The 22,648-nt window shown below is 47.2% G+C and overlaps 9 non-coding genes across 9 annotated transcripts; all 9 read left to right on the forward strand.

The window, feature by feature from the left end:
* Nucleotides 1-1,632: 1,632 nt before the first annotated feature.
* trnan-auu (transfer RNA asparagine (anticodon AUU)) lies at nucleotides 1,633-1,706 on the forward strand. Its single transcript has one exon. It is a non-coding gene; the product is annotated as a tRNA-Asn (tRNA).
* Nucleotides 1,707-3,935: 2,229 nt separating this feature from the next.
* On the forward strand, nucleotides 3,936-4,009 carry trnan-guu (transfer RNA asparagine (anticodon GUU)). The gene has a single exon. It is a non-coding gene; the product is annotated as a tRNA-Asn (tRNA).
* Nucleotides 4,010-6,238: 2,229 nt separating this feature from the next.
* Nucleotides 6,239-6,312, forward strand: trnan-guu (transfer RNA asparagine (anticodon GUU)). The gene has a single exon. It is a non-coding gene; the product is annotated as a tRNA-Asn (tRNA).
* A 2,229-nt stretch (nucleotides 6,313-8,541) lies between these two features.
* Nucleotides 8,542-8,615, forward strand: trnan-guu (transfer RNA asparagine (anticodon GUU)). The gene has a single exon. It is a non-coding gene; the product is annotated as a tRNA-Asn (tRNA).
* Nucleotides 8,616-10,849: 2,234 nt separating this feature from the next.
* On the forward strand, nucleotides 10,850-10,923 carry trnan-guu (transfer RNA asparagine (anticodon GUU)). The gene has a single exon. It is a non-coding gene; the product is annotated as a tRNA-Asn (tRNA).
* Nucleotides 10,924-13,157: 2,234 nt separating this feature from the next.
* trnan-guu (transfer RNA asparagine (anticodon GUU)) lies at nucleotides 13,158-13,231 on the forward strand. The gene has a single exon. It is a non-coding gene; the product is annotated as a tRNA-Asn (tRNA).
* A 2,229-nt stretch (nucleotides 13,232-15,460) lies between these two features.
* Nucleotides 15,461-15,534, forward strand: trnan-guu (transfer RNA asparagine (anticodon GUU)). The gene has a single exon. It is a non-coding gene; the product is annotated as a tRNA-Asn (tRNA).
* Nucleotides 15,535-17,768: 2,234 nt separating this feature from the next.
* Nucleotides 17,769-17,842, forward strand: trnan-guu (transfer RNA asparagine (anticodon GUU)). The gene has a single exon. It is a non-coding gene; the product is annotated as a tRNA-Asn (tRNA).
* A 2,229-nt stretch (nucleotides 17,843-20,071) lies between these two features.
* trnan-guu (transfer RNA asparagine (anticodon GUU)) lies at nucleotides 20,072-20,145 on the forward strand. Its single transcript has one exon. It is a non-coding gene; the product is annotated as a tRNA-Asn (tRNA).
* Nucleotides 20,146-22,648: the final 2,503 nt, after the last annotated feature.

Here is a 22,648-nt window from a genome sequence, read left to right on the forward strand (position 1 = left end):
GGGGGAAAAATATTTCACTCACATTGGGAGTGGTGGGAAACTGTAACCCACTGCCTGTTCGAGTGGAACAAGCAGATACACGCAGAGCTTCTTTTGAGGCTATGAGCCAAGTGTTTGGAAATGAGACTAGAACAGTGAGGGGCTGGAAATCGTGATCGAAATGAAGCAGGCACCTGAGGACAAGGGTGTTTCCTTTGCCAGTGAAAGATACTGCTTCACAAAGTTGTGACTGTGGAAGGGAAGCAGTGACACTGATTATCTTTGGTTGTTGACCTTGTGACTGTTCCCATTGCTGCGCATGTCCGTGTTAACGTCAGAACTCTGCAGCATGGTGGCGTAAGATACGCAAAGGGCCGGGGCGCAATGGATGACGCATCTGAGTCCACCTAACTGTTTGAAATGCAGCTCACAGCTTCTTCACACACCCCAATTAATCTTTCTCATTGTCCTGAAGCCGGCAAACGGTTTGAATTCCCGATCTGCGGGAATGAGAATCTTCTCATTGTCTCGCGTCAATAAATATCTCTGAGAACATCGGAGTCAAGTCACAGCGTTGTCAGATGAGAGGAAGCTGAAATAACCCCACACGCTGCTGACGGGCACGTTTTACTTTTCCCAACCCACCGCCCCAACCACTGCGGCTCCTGGGAGTGGAAAGGAAACAATCACCAAAACCCAGTCTTGGCTTTGTGAGTCTTCAGAAAATAAGCAAACGTTCATCCCTTCGGATTTTCTATCCTGGGCTGACAGGGATGGGTTTTGTCACTCTTTTGTAGGACATTACAAGTGGAAGTTTTGCAGAAAAGTACCACAATGCAATCTGATTAATCAGGACCTGGATGTTTTCGGTCTTTGAATGTAAGTATTGTGCTCCAGAACATTGGTGTTCACAGTTTATAATACTTATCTTCCCAGTCCCCTGTATCACTTGTCGAAAATGTTTAATTTGCGTCTTGTAATCCTTTCACTGTCTGCTAAAGAGGCAAGTGTTTGCGTGTTTTACCTAAGTTATGTTGACCTTGCATACCTCGAGCCTCGAGCTAATTTCACGAGAAACCTTCTCCAGTTCAAAAGCAAACTGTTAGTGATGGCTCTGTTTCTTGTCACGTATCCAATTTCAGATCGATGTTGTTAATGACCCTTTTATTCCTTCAGATCCACGTTTCGCTAGATCCACAGGGCTAGAACAGAACTGTCACCAAATACATTTACCAATTTACATTCATCCTAACGATTGTCCAGAGACAGTCCAGACAACGTCCTCTTGTTGTAGAGGCCGGGAGATTGACTCTGATGTTCTCGGGGTATGAACTGATCTGAGACATTGAAAGAATTGTCGTTCCTGCACATCAGGAATTCAAACCCCTTCTCTCCTCCGAGCCAATGAGAGAACTCGGGAACAGGCAAAACACTGAAAGGCTGGAAGGGCGACGGCCCCGGAGCACAAAGCTAGTTCCTCGTGACATGGATGTGTCTGCAGACTGTCCCCGGTGTCTCCACAATGAATGTCCCAGGCTTTATTATGTAAAAGTAAAACTGATGGACGACAATTGTAATTCTCGGTGGGGCCGGCTGAATTATGAACTCACTAACAGCCTCCCCTAAGCGATGGTGCGGCCCACACTCGCACGTGCCTCTGTGGCGCAATTGGTTAGCGCGTTCGGCTATTAACCGAAAGGTTGGTGGTTTGAGCCCACCCAGGGGCGGTGTGTTTGCTGCCGGTTCTTGGCTTTGAAACCGTCCACTTTTAATGGGGTCAGGAAAATGTTCCCCAAACAGAAATCCTTTCCCCAAAGGGGTTTCTGGGTTGAATTAATGTCTGACGTGAGGGAATGCGGATGCTGAGAAGCCGAGACAAAAAGAGAAACTCGACAGTCCCTGTCGGAGAAAACGGAATTCTGAAACGCTGTCTCTGATTCTCATTCCACCGATGTTGCCTGACCTTCTCAGTTCCTCCTGCAGTCTCGTGTTTTGTTTTTGACTGAAAGTTCATTTCATCTTTTGCGATGAAACACCTAGACTCGCCGTGTGCAGATATTTAACCCTTTCGAATCACTGTGAAATGATTGGATTCAAACAAACTCTGCGATAATTCACTCTTTCTCTGCTCCACAGGCAGACAGACCTGGGAAGTGAAGCTGTCAGTGTGGTTCTGTATTCGTGGGCGGAGTGGTTAATGCGATGGACTTGAAATCCATTGCGCTTTCCCCACGCAGGTGTGGACCCCGCCGACTACAAAATGAGAAATGTCGCCGAAAAGAAAGGGAGCTTGCTCCCCGGCTTCTTCTTTAAGATTCAAATCAGTGGAGGGGGAAAGATATTTCACTCACATTGGGAGTGGTGGGAAACTGTAACCCACTGCCTGTTCGAGTGGAACAAGCAGATACACGCAGAGCTTCTTTTGAGGCTATGAGCCAAGTGTTTGGAAATGAGACTAGAACAGTGAGGGGCTGGAAATCGTGATCGAAATGAAGCAGGCACCTGAGGACAAGGGTGTTTCCTTTGCCAGTGAAAGATACTGCTTCACAAAGTTGTGACTGTGGAAGGGAAGCAGTGACACTGATTATCTTTGGTTGTTGACCTTGTGACTGTTCCCATTGCTGCGCATGTCCGTGTTAACGTCAGAACTCTGCAGCATGGTGGCGTAAGATACGCAAAGGGCCGGGGCGCAATGGATGACGCATCTGAGTCCACCTAACTGTTTGAAATGCAGCTCACAGCTTCTTCACACACCCCAATTAATCTTTCTCATTGTCCTGAAGCCGGCAAACGGTTTGAATTCCCGATCTGCGGGAATGAGAATCTTCTCATTGTCTCGCGTCAATAAATATCTCTGAGAACATCGGAGTCAAGTCACAGCGTTGTCAGATGAGAGGAAGCTGAAATAACCCCACACGCTGCTGACGGGCACGTTTTACTTTTCCCAACCCACCGCCCCAACCACTGCGGCTCCTGGGAGTGGAAAGGAAACAATCACCAAAACCCAGTCTTGGCTTTGTGAGTCTTCAGAAAATAAGCAAACGTTCATCCCTTCGGATTTTCTATCCTGGGCTGACAGGGATGGGTTTTGTCACTCTTTTGTAGGACATTACAAGTGGAAGTTTTGCAGAAAAGTACCACAATGCAATCTGATTAATCAGGACCTGGATGTTTTCGGTCTTTGAATGTAAGTATTGTGCTCCAGAACATTGGTGTTCACAGTTTATAATACTTATCTTCCCAGTCCCCTGTATCACTTGTCGAAAATGTTTAATTTGCGTCTTGTAATCCTTTCACTGTCTGCTAAAGAGGCAAGTGTTTGCGTGTTTTACCTAAGTTATGTTGACCTTGCATACCTCGAGCCTCGAGCTAATTTCACGAGAAACCTTCTCCAGTTCAAAAGCAAACTGTTAGTGATGGCTCTGTTTCTTGTCACGTATCCAATTTCAGATCGATGTTGTTAATGACCCTTTTATTCCTTCAGATCCACGTTTCGCTCACAGGGCTAGAACAGAACTGTCACCAAATACATTTACCAATCTACATTCATCCTAACGATTGTCCAGAGACAGTCCAGACAACGTCCTCTTGTTGTAGAGGCCGGGAGATTGACTCTGATGTTCTCGGGGTATGAACTGATCTGAGACATTGAAAGAATTGTCGTTCCTGCACATCAGGAATTCAAACCCCTTCTCTCCTCCGAGCCAATGAGAGAACTCGGGAACAGGCAAAACACTGAAAGGCTGGAAGGGCGACGGCCCCGGAGCACAAAGCTAGTTCCTCGTGACATGGATGTGTCTGCAGACTGTCCCCGGTGTCTCCACAATGAATGTCCCAGGCTTTATTATGTAAAAGTAAAACTGATGGACGACAATTGTAATTCTCGGTGGGGCCGGCTGAATTATGAACTCACTAACAGCCTCCCCTAAGCGATGGTGCAGCCCACACTCGCACGTGCCTCTGTGGCGCAATTGGTTAGCGCGTTCGGCTGTTAACCGAAAGGTTGGTGGTTCGAGCCCACCCAGGGGCGGTGTGTTTGCTGCCCGTTCTTGGCTTTGAAACCGTCCGCTTTTAATGGGGTCAGGAAAATGTTCCCCAAACAGAAATCCTTTCCCCAAAGGGGTTTCTGGATTGAATTAATGTCTGACGTGAGGGAATGCGGATGCTGAGAAGCCGAGACAAAAAGAGAAACTCGACAGTCCCTGTCGGAGAAAACGGAATTCTGAAACGCTGTCTCTGATTCTCATTCCACCGATGTTGCCTGACCTTCTCAGTTCCTCCTGCAGTCTCGTGTTTTGTTTTTGACTGAAAGTTCATTTCATCTTTTGCGATGAAACACCTAGACTCGCCGTGTGCAGATATTTAACCCTTTCGAATCACTGTGAAATGATTGGATTCAAACAAACTCTGCGATAATTCACTCTTTCTCTGCTCCACAGGCAGACAGACCTGGGAAGTGAAGCTGTCAGTGTGGTTCTGTATTCGTGGGCGGAGTGGTTAATGCGATGGACTTGAAATCCATTGCGCTTTCCCCACGCAGGTGTGGACCCCGCCGACTACAAAATGAGAAATGTCGCCGAAAAGAAAGGGAGCTTGCTCCCCGGCTTCTTCTTTAAGATTCAAATCAGTGGAGGGGGAAAAATATTTCACTCACATTGGGAGTGGTGGGAAACTGTAACCCACTGCCTGTTCGAGTGGAACAAGCAGATACACGCAGAGCTTCTTTTGAGGCTATGAGCCAAGTGTTTGGAAATGAGACTAGAACAGTGAGGGGCTGGAAATCGTGATCGAAATGAAGCAGGCACCTGAGGACAAGGGTGTTTCCTTTGCCAGTGAAAGATACTGCTTCACAAAGTTGTGACTGTGGAAGGGAAGCAGTGACACTGATTATCTTTGGTTGTTGACCTTGTGACTGTTCCCATTGCTGCGCATGTCCGTGTTAACGTCAGAACTCTGCAGCATGGTGGCGTAAGATACGCAAAGGGCCGGGGCGCAATGGATGACGCATCTGAGTCCACCTAACTGTTTGAAATGCAGCTCACAGCTTCTTCACACACCCCAATTAATCTTTCTCATTGTCCTGAAGCCGGCAAACGGTTTGAATTCCCGATCTGCGGGAATGAGAATCTTCTCATTGTCTCGCGTCAATAAATATCTCTGAGAACATCGGAGTCAAGTCACAGCGTTGTCAGATGAGAGGAAGCTGAAATAACCCCACACGCTGCTGACGGGCACGTTTTACTTTTCCCAACCCACCGCCCCAACCACTGCGGCTCCTGGGAGTGGAAAGGAAACAATCACCAAAACCCAGTCTTGGCTTTGTGAGTCTTCAGAAAATAAGCAAACGTTCATCCCTTCGGATTTTCTATCCTGGGCTGACAGGGATGGGTTTTGTCACTCTTTTGTAGGACATTACAAGTGGAAGTTTTGCAGAAAAGTACCACAATGCAATCTGATTAATCAGGACCTGGATGTTTTCGGTCTTTGAATGTAAGTATTGTGCTCCAGAACATTGGTGTTCACAGTTTATAATACTTATCTTCCCAGTCCCCTGTATCACTTGTCGAAAATGTTTAATTTGCGTCTTGTAATCCTTTCACTGTCTGCTAAAGAGGCAAGTGTTTGCGTGTTTTACCTAAGTTATGTTGACCTTGCATACCTCGAGCCTCAAGCTAATTTCACGAGAAACCTTCTCCAGTTCAAAAGCAAACTGTTAGTGATGGCTCTGTTTCTTGTCACGTATCCAATTTCAGATCGATGTTGTTAATGACCCTTTTATTCCTTCAGATCCACGTTCCGCTCACAGGGCTAGAACAGAACTGTCACCAAATACATTTACCAATCTACATTCATCCTAACGATTGTCCAGAGACAGTCCAGACAACGTCCTCTTGTTGTAGAGGCCGGGAGATTGACTCTGATGTTCTCGGGGTATGAACTGATCTGAGACATTGAAAGAATTGTCGTTCCTGCACATCAGGAATTCAAACCCCTTCTCTCCTCCGAGCCAATGAGAGAACTCGGGAACAGGCAAAACACTGAAAGGCTGGAAGGGCGACGGCCCCGGAGCACAAAGCTAGTTCCTCGTGACATGGATGTGTCTGCAGACTGTCCCCGGTGTCTCCACAATGAATGTCCCAGGCTTTATTATGTAAAAGTAAAACTGATGGACGACAATTGTAATTCTCGGTGGGGCCGGCTGAATTATGAACTCACTAACAGCCTCCCCTAAGCGATGGTGCAGCCCACACTCGCACGTGCCTCTGTGGCGCAATTGGTTAGCGCGTTCGGCTGTTAACCGAAAGGTTGGTGGTTCGAGCCCACCCAGGGGCGGTGTGTTTGCTGCCCGTTCTTGGCTTTGAAACCGTCCGCTTTTAATGGGGTCAGGAAAATGTTCCCCAAACAGAAATCCTTTCCCCAAAGGGGTTTCTGGATTGAATTAATGTCTGACGTGAGGGAATGCGGATGCTGAGAAGCCGAGACAAAAAGAGAAACTCGACAGTCCCTGTCGGAGAAAACGGAATTCTGAAACGCTGTCTCTGATTCTCATTCCACCGATGTTGCCTGACCTTCTCAGTTCCTCCTGCAGTCTCGTGTTTTGTTTTTGACTGAAAGTTCATTTCATCTTTTGCGATGAAACACCTAGACTCGCCGTGTGCAGATATTTAACCCTTTCGAATCACTGTGAAATGATTGGATTCAAACAAACTCTGCGATAATTCACTCTTTCTCTGCTCCACAGGCAGACAGACCTGGGAAGTGAAGCTGTCAGTGTGGTTCTGTATTCGTGGGCGGAGTGGTTAATGCGATGGACTTGAAATCCATTGCGCTTTCCCCACGCAGGTGTGGACCCCGCCGACTACAAAATGAGAAATGTCGCCGAAAAGAAAGGGAGCTTGCTCCCCGGCTTCTTCTTTAAGATTCAAATCAGTGGAGGGGGAAAAATATTTCACTCACATTGGGAGTGGTGGGAAACTGTAACCCACTGCCTGTTCGAGTGGAACAAGCAGATACACGCAGAGCTTCTTTTGAGGCTATGAGCCAAGTGTTTGGAAATGAGACTAGAACAGTGAGGGGCTGGAAATCGTGATCGAAATGAAGCAGGCACCTGAGGACAAGGGTGTTTCCTTTGCCAGTGAAAGATACTGCTTCACAAAGTTGTGACTGTGGAAGGGAAGCAGTGACACTGATTATCTTTGGTTGTTGACCTTGTGACTGTTCCCATTGCTGCGCATGTCCGTGTTAACGTCAGAACTCTGCAGCATGGTGGCGTAAGATACGCAAAGGGCCGGGGCGCAATGGATGACGCATCTGAGTCCACCTAACTGTTTGAAATGCAGCTCACAGCTTCTTCACACACCCCAATTAATCTTTCTCATTGTCCTGAAGCCGGCAAACGGTTTGAATTCCCGATCTGCGGGAATGAGAATCTTCTCATTGTCTCGCGTCAATAAATATCTCTGAGAACATCGGAGTCAAGTCACAGCGTTGTCAGATGAGAGGAAGCTGAAATAACCCCACACGCTGCTGACGGGCACGTTTTACTTTTCCCAACCCACCGCCCCAACCACTGCGGCTCCTGGGAGTGGAAAGGAAACAATCACCAAAACCCAGTCTTGGCTTTGTGAGTCTTCAGAAAATAAGCAAACGTTCATCCCTTCGGATTTTCTATCCTGGGCTGACAGGGATGGGTTTTGTCACTCTTTTGTAGGACATTACAAGTGGAAGTTTTGCAGAAAAGTACCACAATGCAATCTGATTAATCAGGACCTGGATGTTTTCGGTCTTTGAATGTAAGTATTGTGCTCCAGAACATTGGTGTTCACAGTTTATAATACTTATCTTCCCAGTCCCCTGTATCACTTGTCGAAAATGTTTAATTTGCGTCTTGTAATCCTTTCACTGTCTGCTAAAGAGGCAAGTGTTTGCGTGTTTTACCTAAGTTATGTTGACCTTGCATACCTCGAGCCTCAAGCTAATTTCACGAGAAACCTTCTCCAGTTCAAAAGCAAACTGTTAGTGATGGCTCTGTTTCTTGTCACGTATCCAATTTCAGATCGATGTTGTTAATGACCCTTTTATTCCTTCAGATCCACGTTCCGCTCACAGGGCTAGAACAGAACTGTCACCAAATACATTTACCAATCTACATTCATCCTAACGATTGTCCAGAGACAGTCCAGACAACGTCCTCTTGTTGTAGAGGCCGGGAGATTGACTCTGATGTTCTCGGGGTATGAACTGATCTGAGACATTGAAAGAATTGTCGTTCCTGCACATCAGGAATTCAAACCCCTTCTCTCCTCCGAGCCAATGAGAGAACTCGGGAACAGGCAAAACACTGAAAGGCTGGAAGGGCGACGGCCCCGGAGCACAAAGCTAGTTCCTCGTGACATGGATGTGTCTGCAGACTGTCCCCGGTGTCTCCACAATGAATGTCCCAGGCTTTATTATGTAAAAGTAAAACTGATGGACGACAATTGTAATTCTCGGTGGGGCCGGCTGAATTATGAACTCACTAACAGCCTCCCCTAAGCGATGGTGCGGCCCACACTCGCACTTGCCTCTGTGGCGCAATTGTTTAGTGCGTTCGGCTGTTAACCGAAAGGTTGGTGGTTCGAGCCCACCCAGGGGCGGTGTGTTTGCTGCCCGTTCTTGGCTTTGAAACCGTCCGCTTTTAATGGGGTCAGGAAAATGTTCCCCAAACAGAAATCCTTTCCCCAAAGGGGTTTCTGGATTGAATTAATGTCTGACGTGAGGGAATGCGGATGCTGAGAAGCCGAGACAAAAAGAGAAACTCGACAGTCCCTGTCGGAGAAAACGGAATTCTGAAACGCTGTCTCTGATTCTCATTCCACCGATGTTGCCTGACCTTCTCAGTTCCTCCTGCAGTCTCGTGTTTTGTTTTTGACTGAAAGTTCATTTCATCTTTTGCGATGAAACACCTAGACTCGCCGTGTGCAGATATTTAACCCTTTCGAATCACTGTGAAATGATTGGATTCAAACAAACTCTGCGATAATTCACTCTTTCTCTGCTCCACAGGCAGACAGACCTGGGAAGTGAAGCTGTCAGTGTGGTTCTGTATTCGTGGGCGGAGTGGTTAATGCGATGGACTTGAAATCCATTGCGCTTTCCCCACGCAGGTGTGAACCCCGCCGACTACAAAATGAGAAATGTCGCCGAAAAGAAAGGGAGCTTGCTCCCCGGCTTCTTCTTTAAGATTCAAATCACTGGAGGGGGAAAAATATTTCACTCACATTGGGAGTGGTGGGAAACTGTAACCCACTGCCTGTTCGAGTGGAACAAGCAGATACACGCAGAGCTTCTTTTGAGGCTATGAGCCAAGTGTTTGGAAATGAGACTAGAACAGTGAGGGGCTGGAAATCGTGATCGAAATGAAGCAGGCACCTGAGGACAAGGGTGTTTCCTTTGCCAGTGAAAGATACTGCTTCACAAAGTTGTGACTGTGGAAGGGAAGCAGTGACACTGATTATCTTTGGTTGTTGACCTTGTGACTGTTCCCATTGCTGCGCATGTCCGTGTTAACGTCAGAACTCTGCAGCATGGTGGCGTAAGATACGCAAAGGGCCGGGGCGCAATGGATGACGCATCTGAGTCCACCTAACTGTTTGAAATGCAGCTCACAGCTTCTTCACACACCCCAATTAATCTTTCTCATTGTCCTGAAGCCGGCAAACGGTTTGAATTCCCGATCTGCGGGAATGAGAATCTTCTCATTGTCTCGCGTCAATAAATATCTCTGAGAACATCGGAGTCAAGTCACAGCGTTGTCAGATGAGAGGAAGCTGAAATAACCCCACACGCTGCTGACGGGCACGTTTTACTTTTCCCAACCCACCGCCCCAACCACTGCGGCTCCTGGGAGTGGAAAGGAAACAATCACCAAAACCCAGTCTTGGCTTTGTGAGTCTTCAGAAAATAAGCAAACGTTCATCCCTTCGGATTTTCTATCCTGGGCTGACAGGGATGGGTTTTGTCACTCTTTTGTAGGACATTACAAGTGGAAGTTTTGCAGAAAAGTACCACAATGCAATCTGATTAATCAGGACCTGGATGTTTTCGGTCTTTGAATGTAAGTATTGTGCTCCAGAACATTGGTGTTCACAGTTTATAATACTTATCTTCCCAGTCCCCTGTATCACTTGTCGAAAATGTTTAATTTGCGTCTTGTAATCCTTTCACTGTCTGCTAAAGAGGCAAGTGTTTGCGTGTTTTACCTAAGTTATGTTGACCTTGCATACCTCGAGCCTCAAGCTAATTTCACGAGAAACCTTCTCCAGTTCAAAAGCAAACTGTTAGTGATGGCTCTGTTTCTTGTCACGTATCCAATTTCAGATCGATGTTGTTAATGACCCTTTTATTCCTTCAGATCCACGTTTCGCTAGATCCACAGGGCTAGAACAGAACTGTCACCAAATACATTTACCAATCTACATTCATCCTAACGATTGTCCAGAGACAGTCCAGACAACGTCCTCTTGTTGTAGAGGCCGGGAGATTGACTCTGATGTTCTCGGGGTATGAACTGATCTGAGACATTGAAAGAATTGTCGTTCCTGCACATCAGGAATTCAAACCCCTTCTCTCCTCCGAGCCAATGAGAGAACTCGGGAACAGGCAAAACACTGAAAGGCTGGAAGGGCGACGGCCCCGGAGCACAAAGCTAGTTCCTCGTGACATGGATGTGTCTGCAGACTGTCCCCGGTGTCTCCACAATGAATGTCCCAGGCTTTATTATGTAAAAGTAAAACTGATGGACGACAATTGTAATTCTCGGTGGGGCCGGCTGAATTATGAACTCACTAACAGCCTCCCCTAAGCGATGGTGCAGCCCACACTCGCACGTGCCTCTGTGGCGCAATTGGTTAGCGCGTTCGGCTGTTAACCGAAAGGTTGGTGGTTCGAGCCCACCCAGGGGCGGCGTGTTTGCTGCCCGTTCTTGGCTTTGAAACCGTCCGCTTTTAATGGGGTCAGGAAAATGTTCCCCAAACAGAAATCCTTTCCCCAAAGGGGTTTCTGGATTGAATTAATGTCTGACGTGAGGGAATGCGGATGCTGAGAAGCCGAGACAAAAAGAGAAACTCGACAGTCCCTGTCGGAGAAAACGGAATTCTGAAACGCTGTCTCTGATTCTCATTCCACCGATGTTGCCTGACCTTCTCAGTTCCTCCTGCAGTCTCGTGTTTTGTTTTTGACTGAAAGTTCATTTCATCTTTTGCGATGAAACACCTAGACTCGCCGTGTGCAGATATTTAACCCTTTCGAATCACTGTGAAATGATTGGATTCAAACAAACTCTGCGATAATTCACTCTTTCTCTGCTCCACAGGCAGACAGACCTGGGAAGTGAAGCTGTCAGTGTGGTTCTGTATTCGTGGGCGGAGTGGTTAATGCGATGGACTTGAAATCCATTGCGCTTTCCCCACGCAGGTGTGGACCCCGCCGACTACAAAATGAGAAATGTCGCCGAAAAGAAAGGGAGCTTGCTCCCCGGCTTCTTCTTTAAGATTCAAATCAGTGGAGGGGGAAAAATATTTCACTCACATTGGGAGTGGTGGGAAACTGTAACCCACTGCCTGTTCGAGTGGAACAAGCAGATACACGCAGAGCTTCTTTTGAGGCTATGAGCCAAGTGTTTGGAAATGAGACTAGAACAGTGAGGGGCTGGAAATCGTGATCGAAATGAAGCAGGCACCTGAGGACAAGGGTGTTTCCTTTGCCAGTGAAAGATACTGCTTCACAAAGTTGTGACTGTGGAAGGGAAGCAGTGACACTGATTATCTTTGGTTGTTGACCTTGTGACTGTTCCCATTGCTGCGCATGTCCGTGTTAACGTCAGAACTCTGCAGCATGGTGGCGTAAGATACGCAAAGGGCCGGGGCGCAATGGATGACGCATCTGAGTCCACCTAACTGTTTGAAATGCAGCTCACAGCTTCTTCACACACCCCAATTAATCTTTCTCATTGTCCTGAAGCCGGCAAACGGTTTGAATTCCCGATCTGCGGGAATGAGAATCTTCTCATTGTCTCGCGTCAATAAATATCTCTGAGAACATCGGAGTCAAGTCACAGCGTTGTCAGATGAGAGGAAGCTGAAATAACCCCACACGCTGCTGACGGGCACGTTTTACTTTTCCCAACCCACCGCCCCAACCACTGCGGCTCCTGGGAGTGGAAAGGAAACAATCACCAAAACCCAGTCTTGGCTTTGTGAGTCTTCAGAAAATAAGCAAACGTTCATCCCTTCGGATTTTCTATCCTGGGCTGACAGGGATGGGTTTTGTCACTCTTTTGTAGGACATTACAAGTGGAAGTTTTGCAGAAAAGTACCACAATGCAATCTGATTAATCAGGACCTGGATGTTTTCGGTCTTTGAATGTAAGTATTGTGCTCCAGAACATTGGTGTTCACAGTTTATAATACTTATCTTCCCAGTCCCCTGTATCACTTGTCGAAAATGTTTAATTTGCGTCTTGTAATCCTTTCACTGTCTGCTAAAGAGGCAAGTGTTTGCGTGTTTTACCTAAGTTATGTTGACCTTGCATACCTCGAGCCTCAAGCTAATTTCACGAGAAACCTTCTCCAGTTCAAAAGCAAACTGTTAGTGATGGCTCTGTTTCTTGTCACGTATCCAATTTCAGATCGATGTTGTTAATGACCCTTTTATTCCTTCAGATCCACGTTTCGCTAGATCCACAGGGCTAGAACAGAACTGTCACCAAATACATTTACCAATCTACATTCATCCTAACGATTGTCCAGAGACAGTCCAGACAACGTCCTCTTGTTGTAGAGGCCGGGAGATTGACTCTGATGTTCTCGGGGTATGAACTGATCTGAGACATTGAAAGAATTGTCGTTCCTGCACATCAGGAATTCAAACCCCTTCTCTCCTCCGAGCCAATGAGAGAACTCGGGAACAGGCAAAACACTGAAAGGCTGGAAGGGCGACGGCCCCGGAGCACAAAGCTAGTTCCTCGTGACATGGATGTGTCTGCAGACTGTCCCCGGTGTCTCCACAATGAATGTCCCAGGCTTTATTATGTAAAAGTAAAACTGATGGACGACAATTGTAATTCTCGGTGGGGCCGGCTGAATTATGAACTCACTAACAGCCTCCCCTAAGCGATGGTGCAGCCCACACTCGCACGTGCCTCTGTGGCGCAATTGGTTAGCGCGTTCGGCTGTTAACCGAAAGGTTGGTGGTTCGAGCCCACCCAGGGGCGGTGTGTTTGCTGCCCGTTCTTGGCTTTGAAACCGTCCGCTTTTAATGGGGTCAGGAAAATGTTCCCCAAACAGAAATCCTTTCCCCAAAGGGGTTTCTGGATTGAATTAATGTCTGACGTGAGGGAATGCGGATGCTGAGAAGCCGAGACAAAAAGAGAAACTCGACAGTCCCTGTCGGAGAAAACGGAATTCTGAAACGCTGTCTCTGATTCTCATTCCACCGATGTTGCCTGACCTTCTCAGTTCCTCCTGCAGTCTCGTGTTTTGTTTTTGACTGAAAGTTCATTTCATCTTTTGCGATGAAACACCTAGACTCGCCGTGTGCAGATATTTAACCCTTTCGAATCACTGTGAAATGATTGGATTCAAACAAACTCTGCGATAATTCACTCTTTCTCTGCTCCACAGGCAGACAGACCTGGGAAGTGAAGCTGTCAGTGTGGTTCTGTATTCGTGGGCGGAGTGGTTAATGCGATGGACTTGAAATCCATTGCGCTTTCCCCACGCAGGTGTGGACCCCGCCGACTACAAAATGAGAAATGTCGCCGAAAAGAAAGGGAGCTTGCTCCCCGGCTTCTTCTTTAAGATTCAAATCAGTGGAGGGGGAAAAATATTTCACTCACATTGGGAGTGGTGGGAAACTGTAACCCACTGCCTGTTCGAGTGGAACAAGCAGATACACGCAGAGCTTCTTTTGAGGCTATGAGCCAAGTGTTTGGAAATGAGACTAGAACAGTGAGGGGCTGGAAATCGTGATCGAAATGAAGCAGGCACCTGAGGACAAGGGTGTTTCCTTTGCCAGTGAAAGATACTGCTTCACAAAGTTGTGACTGTGGAAGGGAAGCAGTGACACTGATTATCTTTGGTTGTTGACCTTGTGACTGTTCCCATTGCTGCGCATGTCCGTGTTAACGTCAGAACTCTGCAGCATGGTGGCGTAAGATACGCAAAGGGCCGGGGCGCAATGGATGACGCATCTGAGTCCACCTAACTGTTTGAAATGCAGCTCACAGCTTCTTCACACACCCCAATTAATCTTTCTCATTGTCCTGAAGCCGGCAAACGGTTTGAATTCCCGATCTGCGGGAATGAGAATCTTCTCATTGTCTCGCGTCAATAAATATCTCTGAGAACATCGGAGTCAAGTCACAGCGTTGTCAGATGAGAGGAAGCTGAAATAACCCCACACGCTGCTGACGGGCACGTTTTACTTTTCCCAACCCACCGCCCCAACCACTGCGGCTCCTGGGAGTGGAAAGGAAACAATCACCAAAACCCAGTCTTGGCTTTGTGAGTCTTCAGAAAATAAGCAAACGTTCATCCCTTCGGATTTTCTATCCTGGGCTGACAGGGATGGGTTTTGTCACTCTTTTGTAGGACATTACAAGTGGAAGTTTTGCAGAAAAGTACCACAATGCAATCTGATTAATCAGGACCTGGATGTTTTCGGTCTTTGAATGTAAGTATTGTGCTCCAGAACATTGGTGTTCACAGTTTATAATACTTATCTTCCCAGTCCCCTGTATCACTTGTCGAAAATGTTTAATTTGCGTCTTGTAATCCTTTCACTGTCTGCTAAAGAGGCAAGTGTTTGCGTGTTTTACCTAAGTTATGTTGACCTTGCATACCTCGAGCCTCAAGCTAATTTCACGAGAAACCTTCTCCAGTTCAAAAGCAAACTGTTAGTGATGGCTCTGTTTCTTGTCACGTATCCAATTTCAGATCGATGTTGTTAATGACCCTTTTATTCCTTCAGATCCACGTTTCGCTCACAGGGCTAGAACAGAACTGTCACCAAATACATTTACCAATCTACATTCATCCTAACGATTGTCCAGAGACAGTCCAGACAACGTCCTCTTGTTGTAGAGGCCGGGAGATTGACTCTGATGTTCTCGGGGTATGAACTGATCTGAGACATTGAAAGAATTGTCGTTCCTGCACATCAGGAATTCAAACCCCTTCTCTCCTCCGAGCCAATGAGAGAACTCGGGAACAGGCAAAACACTGAAAGGCTGGAAGGGCGACGGCCCCGGAGCACAAAGCTAGTTCCTCGTGACATGGATGTGTCTGCAGACTGTCCCCGGTGTCTCCACAATGAATGTCCCAGGCTTTATTATGTAAAAGTAAAACTGATGGACGACAATTGTAATTCTCGGTGGGGCCGGCTGAATTATGAACTCACTAACAGCCTCCCCTAAGCGATGGTGCAGCCCACACTCGCACGTGCCTCTGTGGCGCAATTGGTTAGCGCGTTCGGCTGTTAACCGAAAGGTTGGTGGTTCGAGCCCACCCAGGGGCGGTGTGTTTGCTGCCCGTTCTTGGCTTTGAAACCGTCCGCTTTTAATGGGGTCAGGAAAATGTTCCCCAAACAGAAATCCTTTCCCCAAAGGGGTTTCTGGATTGAATTAATGTCTGACGTGAGGGAATGCGGATGCTGAGAAGCCGAGACAAAAAGAGAAACTCGACAGTCCCTGTCGGAGAAAACGGAATTCTGAAACGCTGTCTCTGATTCTCATTCCACCGATGTTGCCTGACCTTCTCAGTTCCTCCTGCAGTCTCGTGTTTTGTTTTTGACTGAAAGTTCATTTCATCTTTTGCGATGAAACACCTAGACTCGCCGTGTGCAGATATTTAACCCTTTCGAATCACTGTGAAATGATTGGATTCAAACAAACTCTGCGATAATTCACTCTTTCTCTGCTCCACAGGCAGACAGACCTGGGAAGTGAAGCTGTCAGTGTGGTTCTGTATTCGTGGGCGGAGTGGTTAATGCGATGGACTTGAAATCCATTGCGCTTTCCCCACGCAGGTGTGGACCCCGCCGACTACAAAATGAGAAATGTCGCCGAAAAGAAAGGGAGCTTGCTCCCCGGCTTCTTCTTTAAGATTCAAATCAGTGGAGGGGGAAAAATATTTCACTCACATTGGGAGTGGTGGGAAACTGTAACCCACTGCCTGTTCGAGTGGAACAAGCAGATACACGCAGAGCTTCTTTTGAGGCTATGAGCCAAGTGTTTGGAAATGAGACTAGAACAGTGAGGGGCTGGAAATCGTGATCGAAATGAAGCAGGCACCTGAGGACAAGGGTGTTTCCTTTGCCAGTGAAAGATACTGCTTCACAAAGTTGTGACTGTGGAAGGGAAGCAGTGACACTGATTATCTTTGGTTGTTGACCTTGTGACTGTTCCCATTGCTGCGCATGTCCGTGTTAACGTCAGAACTCTGCAGCATGGTGGCGTAAGATACGCAAAGGGCCGGGGCGCAATGGATGACGCATCTGAGTCCACCTAACTGTTTGAAATGCAGCTCACAGCTTCTTCACACACCCCAATTAATCTTTCTCATTGTCCTGAAGCCGGCAAACGGTTTGAATTCCCGATCTGCGGGAATGAGAATCTTCTCATTGTCTCGCGTCAATAAATATCTCTGAGAACATCGGAGTCAAGTCACAGCGTTGTCAGATGAGAGGAAGCTGAAATAACCCCACACGCTGCTGACGGGCACGTTTTACTTTTCCCAACCCACCGCCCCAACCACTGCGGCTCCTGGGAGTGGAAAGGAAACAATCACCAAAACCCAGTCTTGGCTTTGTGAGTCTTCAGAAAATAAGCAAACGTTCATCCCTTCGGATTTTCTATCCTGGGCTGACAGGGATGGGTTTTGTCACTCTTTTGTAGGACATTACAAGTGGAAGTTTTGCAGAAAAGTACCACAATGCAATCTGATTAATCAGGACCTGGATGTTTTCGGTCTTTGAATGTAAGTATTGTGCTCCAGAACATTGGTGTTCACAGTTTATAATACTTATCTTCCCAGTCCCCTGTATCACTTGTCGAAAATGTTTAATTTGCGTCTTGTAATCCTTTCACTGTCTGCTAAAGAGGCAAGTGTTTGCGTGTTTTACCTAAGTTATGTTGACCTTGCATACCTCGAGCCTCAAGCTAATTTCACGAGAAACCTTCTCCAGTTCAAAAGCAAACTGTTAGTGATGGCTCTGTTTCTTGTCACGTATCCAATTTCAGATCGATGTTGTTAATGACCCTTTTATTCCTTCAGATCCACGTTTCGCTAGATCCACAGGGCTAGAACAGAACTGTCACCAAATACATTTACCAATCTACATTCATCCTAACGATTGTCCAGAGACAGTCCAGACAACGTCCTCTTGTTGTAGAGGCCGGGAGATTGACTCTGATGTTCTCGGGGTATGAACTGATCTGAGACATTGAAAGAATTGTCGTTCCTGCACATCAGGAATTCAAACCCCTTCTCTCCTCCGAGCCAATGAGAGAACTCGGGAACAGGCAAAACACTGAAAGGCTGGAAGGGCGACGGCCCCGGAGCACAAAGCTAGTTCCTCGTGACATGGATGTGTCTGCAGACTGTCCCCGGTGTCTCCACAATGAATGTCCCAGGCTTTATTATGTAAAAGTAAAACTGATAGACGACAATTGTAATTCTCGGTGGGGCCGGCTGAATTATGAACTCACTAACAGCCTCCCCTAAGCGATGGTGCAGCCCACACTCGCACGTGCCTCTGTGGCGCAATTGGTTAGCGCGTTCGGCTGTTAACCGAAAGGTTGGTGGTTCGAGCCCACCCAGGGGCGGTGTGTTTGCTGCCCGTTCTTGGCTTTGAAACCGTCCGCTTTTAATGGGGTCAGGAAAATGTTCCCCAAACAGAAATCCTTTCCCCAAAGGAGTTTCTGGATTGAATTAATGTCTGACGTGAGGGAATGCGGATGCTGAGAAGCCGAGACAAAAAGAGAAACTCGACAGTCCCTGTCGGAGAAAACGGAATTCTGAAACGCTGTCTCTGATTCTCATTCCACCGATGTTGCCTGACCTTCTCAGTTCCTCCTGCAGTCTCGTGTTTTGTTTTTGACTGAAAGTTCATTTCATCTTTTGCGATGAAACACCTAGACTCGCCGTGTGCAGATATTTAACCCTTTCGAATCACTGTGAAATGATTGGATTCAAACAAACTCTGCGATAATTCACTCTTTCTCTGCTCCACAGGCAGACAGACCTGGGAAGTGAAGCTGTCAGTGTGGTTCTGTATTCGTGGGCGGAGTGGTTAATGCGATGGACTTGAAATCCATTGCGCTTTCCCCACGCAGGTGTGGACCCCGCCGACTACAAAATGAGAAATGTCGCCGAAAAGAAAGGGAGCTTGCTCCCCGGCTTCTTCTTTAAGATTCAAATCAGTGGAGGGGGAAAAATATTTCACTCACATTGGGAGTGGTGGGAAACTGTAACCCACTGCCTGTTCGGGTGGAACAAGCAGATACACGCAGAGCTTCTTTTGAGGCTATGAGCCAAGTGTTTGGAAATGAGACTAGAACAGTGAGGGGCTGGAAATCGTGATCGAAATGAAGCAGGCACCTGAGGACAAGGGTGTTTCCTTTGCCAGTGAAAGATACTGCTTCACAAAGTTGTGACTGTGGAAGGGAAGCAGTGACGCTGATTATCTTTGGTTGTTGACCTTGTGACTGTTCCCATTGCTGCGCATGTCCGTGTTAACGTCAGAACTCTGCAGCATGGTGGCGTAAGATACGCAAAGGGCCGGGGCGCAATGGATGACGCATCTGAGTCCACCTAACTGTTTGAAATGCAGCTCACAGCTTCTTCACACACCCCAATTAATCTTTCTCATTGTCCTGAAGCCGGCAAACGGTTTGAATTCCCGATCTGCGGGAATGAGAATCTTCTCATTGTCTCGCGTCAATAAATATCTCTGAGAACATCGGAGTCAAGTCACAGCGTTGTCAGATGAGAGGAAGCTGAAATAACCCCACACGCTGCTGACGGGCACGTTTTACTTTTCCCAACCCACCGCCCCAACCACTGCGGCTCCTGGGAGTGGAAAGGAAACAATCACCAAAACCCAGTCTTGGCTTTGTGAGTCTTCAGAAAATAAGCAAACGTTCATCCCTTCGGATTTTCTATCCTGGGCTGACAGGGATGGGTTTTGTCACTCTTTTGTAGGACATTACAAGTGGAAGTTTTGCAGAAAAGTACCACAATGCAATCTGATTAATCAGGACCTGGATGTTTTCGGTCTTTGAATGTAAGTATTGTGCTCCAGAACATTGGTGTTCACAGTTTATAATACTTATCTTCCCAGTCCCCTGTATCACTTGTCGAAAATGTTTAATTTGCGTCTTGTAATCCTTTCACTGTCTGCTAAAGAGGCAAGTGTTTGCGTGTTTTACCTAAGTTATGTTGACCTTGCATACCTCGAGCCTCAAGCTAATTTCACGAGAAACCTTCTCCAGTTCAAAAGCAAACTGTTAGTGATGGCTCTGTTTCTTGTCACGTATCCAATTTCAGATCGATGTTGTTAATGACCCTTTTATTCCTTCAGATCCACGTTTCGCTCACAGGGCTAGAACAGAACTGTCACCAAATACATTTACCAATCTACATTCATCCTAACGATTGTCCAGAGACAGTCCAGACAACGTCCTCTTGTTGTAGAGGCCGGGAGATTGACTCTGATGTTCTCGGGGTATGAACTGATCTGAGACATTGAAAGAATTGTCGTTCCTGCACATCAGGAATTCAAACCCCTTCTCTCCTCCGAGCCAATGAGAGAACTCGGGAACAGGCAAAACACTGAAAGGCTGGAAGGGCGACGGCCCCGGAGCACAAAGCTAGTTCCTCGTGACATGGATGTGTCTGCAGACTGTCCCCGGTGTCTCCACAATGAATGTCCCAGGCTTTATTATGTAAAAGTAAAACTGATAGACGACAATTGTAATTCTCGGCGGGGCCGGCTGAATTATGAACTCACTAACAGCCTCCCCTAAGCGATGGTGCAGCCCACACTCGCACCTGCCTCTGTGGCGCAATTGGTTAGCGCGTTCGGCTGTTAACCGAAAGGTTGGTGGTTCGAGCCCACCCAGGGGCGGTGTGCTTGCTGCCCGTTCTTGGCTTTGAAACCGTCCGCTTTTAATGGGGTCAGGAAAATGTTCCCCAAACAGAAATCCTTTCCCCAAAGGGGTTTCTGGATTGAATTAATGTCTGTCGTGAGGGAATGCGGATGCTGAGAAGCCGAGACAAAAAGAGAAACTCGACAGTACCTGTCGGAGAAAACGGAATTCTGAAACGTTGTCTCTGATTCTCATTCCACCGATGTTGCCTGACCTTCTCAGTTCCTCCTGCAGTCTCGTGTTTTGTTTTTGACTGAAAGTTCATTTCATCTTTTGCGATGAAACACCTAGACTCGCCGTGTGCAGATATTTAACCCTTTCGAATCACTGTGAAATGATTGGATTCAAACAAACTCTGCGATAATTCACTCTTTCTCTGCTCCACAGGCAGACAGACCTGGGAAGTGAAGCTGTCAGTGTGGTTCTGTATTCGTGGGCCGAGTGGTTAATGCGATGGACTTGAAATCCATTGCGCTTTCCCCACGCAGGTGTGAACCCCGCCGACTACAAAATGTGAAATGTCGTCGAAAAGAAAGGGAGCTTGCTTCCCGGCTTCTTCTTTAAGATTCAAATCAGTGGAGGGGGAAAATATTTCACTCACATTGGGAGTGGTGGGAAACTGTAACCCACTGCCTGTTCGGGTGGAACAAGCAGATACACGCAGAGCTTCTTTTGAGGCTATGAGCCAAGTGTTTGGAAATGAGACTAGAACAGTGAGGGGCTGGAAATCGTGATCGAAATGAAGCAGGCACCTGAGGACAAGGGTGTTTCCTTTGCCAGTGAAAGATACTGCTTCACAAAGTTGTGACTGTGGAAGGGAAGCAGTGACGCTGATTATCTTTGGTTGTTGACCTTGTGACTGTTCCCATTGCTGCGCATGTCCGTGTTAACGTCAGAACTCTGCAGCATGGTGGCGTAAGATACGCAAAGGGCCGGGGCGCAATGGATGACGCATCTGAGTCCACCTAACTGTTTGAAATGCAGCTCACAGCTTCTTCACACACCCCAATTAATCTTTCTCATTGTCCTGAAGCCGGCAAACGGTTTGAATTCCCGATCTGCGGGAATGAGAATCTTCTCATTGTCTCGCGTCAATAAATATCTCTGAGAACATCGGAGTCAAGTCACAGCGTTGTCAGATGAGAGGAAGCTGAAATAACCCCACACGCTGCTGACGGGCACGTTTTACTTTTCCCAACCCACCGCCCCAACCACTGCGGCTCCTGGGAGTGGAAAGGAAACAATCACCAAAACCCAGTCTTGGCTTTGTGAGTCTTCAGAAAATAAGCAAACGTTCATCCCTTCGGATTTTCTATCCTGGGCTGACAGGGATGGGTTTTGTCACTCTTTTGTAGGACATTACAAGTGGAAGTTTTGCAGAAAAGTACCACAATGCAATCTGATTAATCAGGACCTGGATGTTTTCGGTCTTTGAATGTAAGTATTGTGCTCCAGAACATTGGTGTTCACAGTTTATAATACTTATCTTCCCAGTCCCCTGTATCACTTGTCGAAAATGTTTAATTTGCGTCTTGTAATCCTTTCACTGTCTGCTAAAGAGGCAAGTGTTTGCGTGTTTTACCTAAGTTATGTTGACCTTGCATACCTCGAGCCTCAAGCTAATTTCACGAGAAACCTTCTCCAGTTCAAAAGCAAACTGTTAGTGATGGCTCTGTTTCTTGTCAGATGTGCAGATTTACGCTGGGAAGGCGAGAGAATGAAACGAATAGAGACACACGTTGACTTAAGTGTAGAACCAGCAGAGCGAAGGTGGGCCGCATGGCCTCCGTCTGCGCTGCGACACATGCTGTGATTCAGTGTGAAATCACAGTTCGACCAACAGAATGTGGGAATTTAGTAAAAACGTTTCTATTTACACAGCCTCCATACGTCTGCGAAACAGCATTTTACACGACAGCAGCGGAGGTCTTTGACATCAGTCTCGAACGTGCATGCCGCGTGCCAGATGAAAACCTGAAGTGCTCTGTGGGCAGCGGTCACACAAGCAGAGTGGCGCAGCGGGAGCGTGGTCGTTGGATCGAAACCGTCCTCTACTATTGTTCAATGCTACCTCGAGCTGCTTTCCTTTGGATCGGCGCTCTCTTCTGAATGGCATGTAGCATATCCGTGCACTCGCCAACTCCACTCCATTCAAGGGGCATGGTTTTAGAAGTCTCAGTGGCATTCTGTTCTTCAGCAGTTTTCTCTGAACTGAATCGCAAAACCAGTTCTCTGCGATGCCAATCAGCTGGTCAAGTTGAAACAAATGCCTTGCGTTTTCGTCCATTCCCTGCAGTGATTCGCCACCCTGGTTCAGACGTGAATGACAAGCATGTCAAATACCTCATCACGACTCAGACACAGTTCCCCAACGATTCGGACGGATCCCACCGATTGTGAGTAACCTCAGAGAGAGAGAGACAGGCAGTCGCCGTGGACTCGATGGGCTGAACGGCTTGTGTCTACTCGAGAATGGTGCTA

This window comes from Hemiscyllium ocellatum, unplaced genomic scaffold (genome assembly GCF_020745735.1).
Source record: "Hemiscyllium ocellatum isolate sHemOce1 unplaced genomic scaffold, sHemOce1.pat.X.cur. scaffold_1614_pat_ctg1, whole genome shotgun sequence".
Classification (NCBI taxonomy): Eukaryota; Metazoa; Chordata; class Chondrichthyes; order Orectolobiformes; family Hemiscylliidae; genus Hemiscyllium; species Hemiscyllium ocellatum.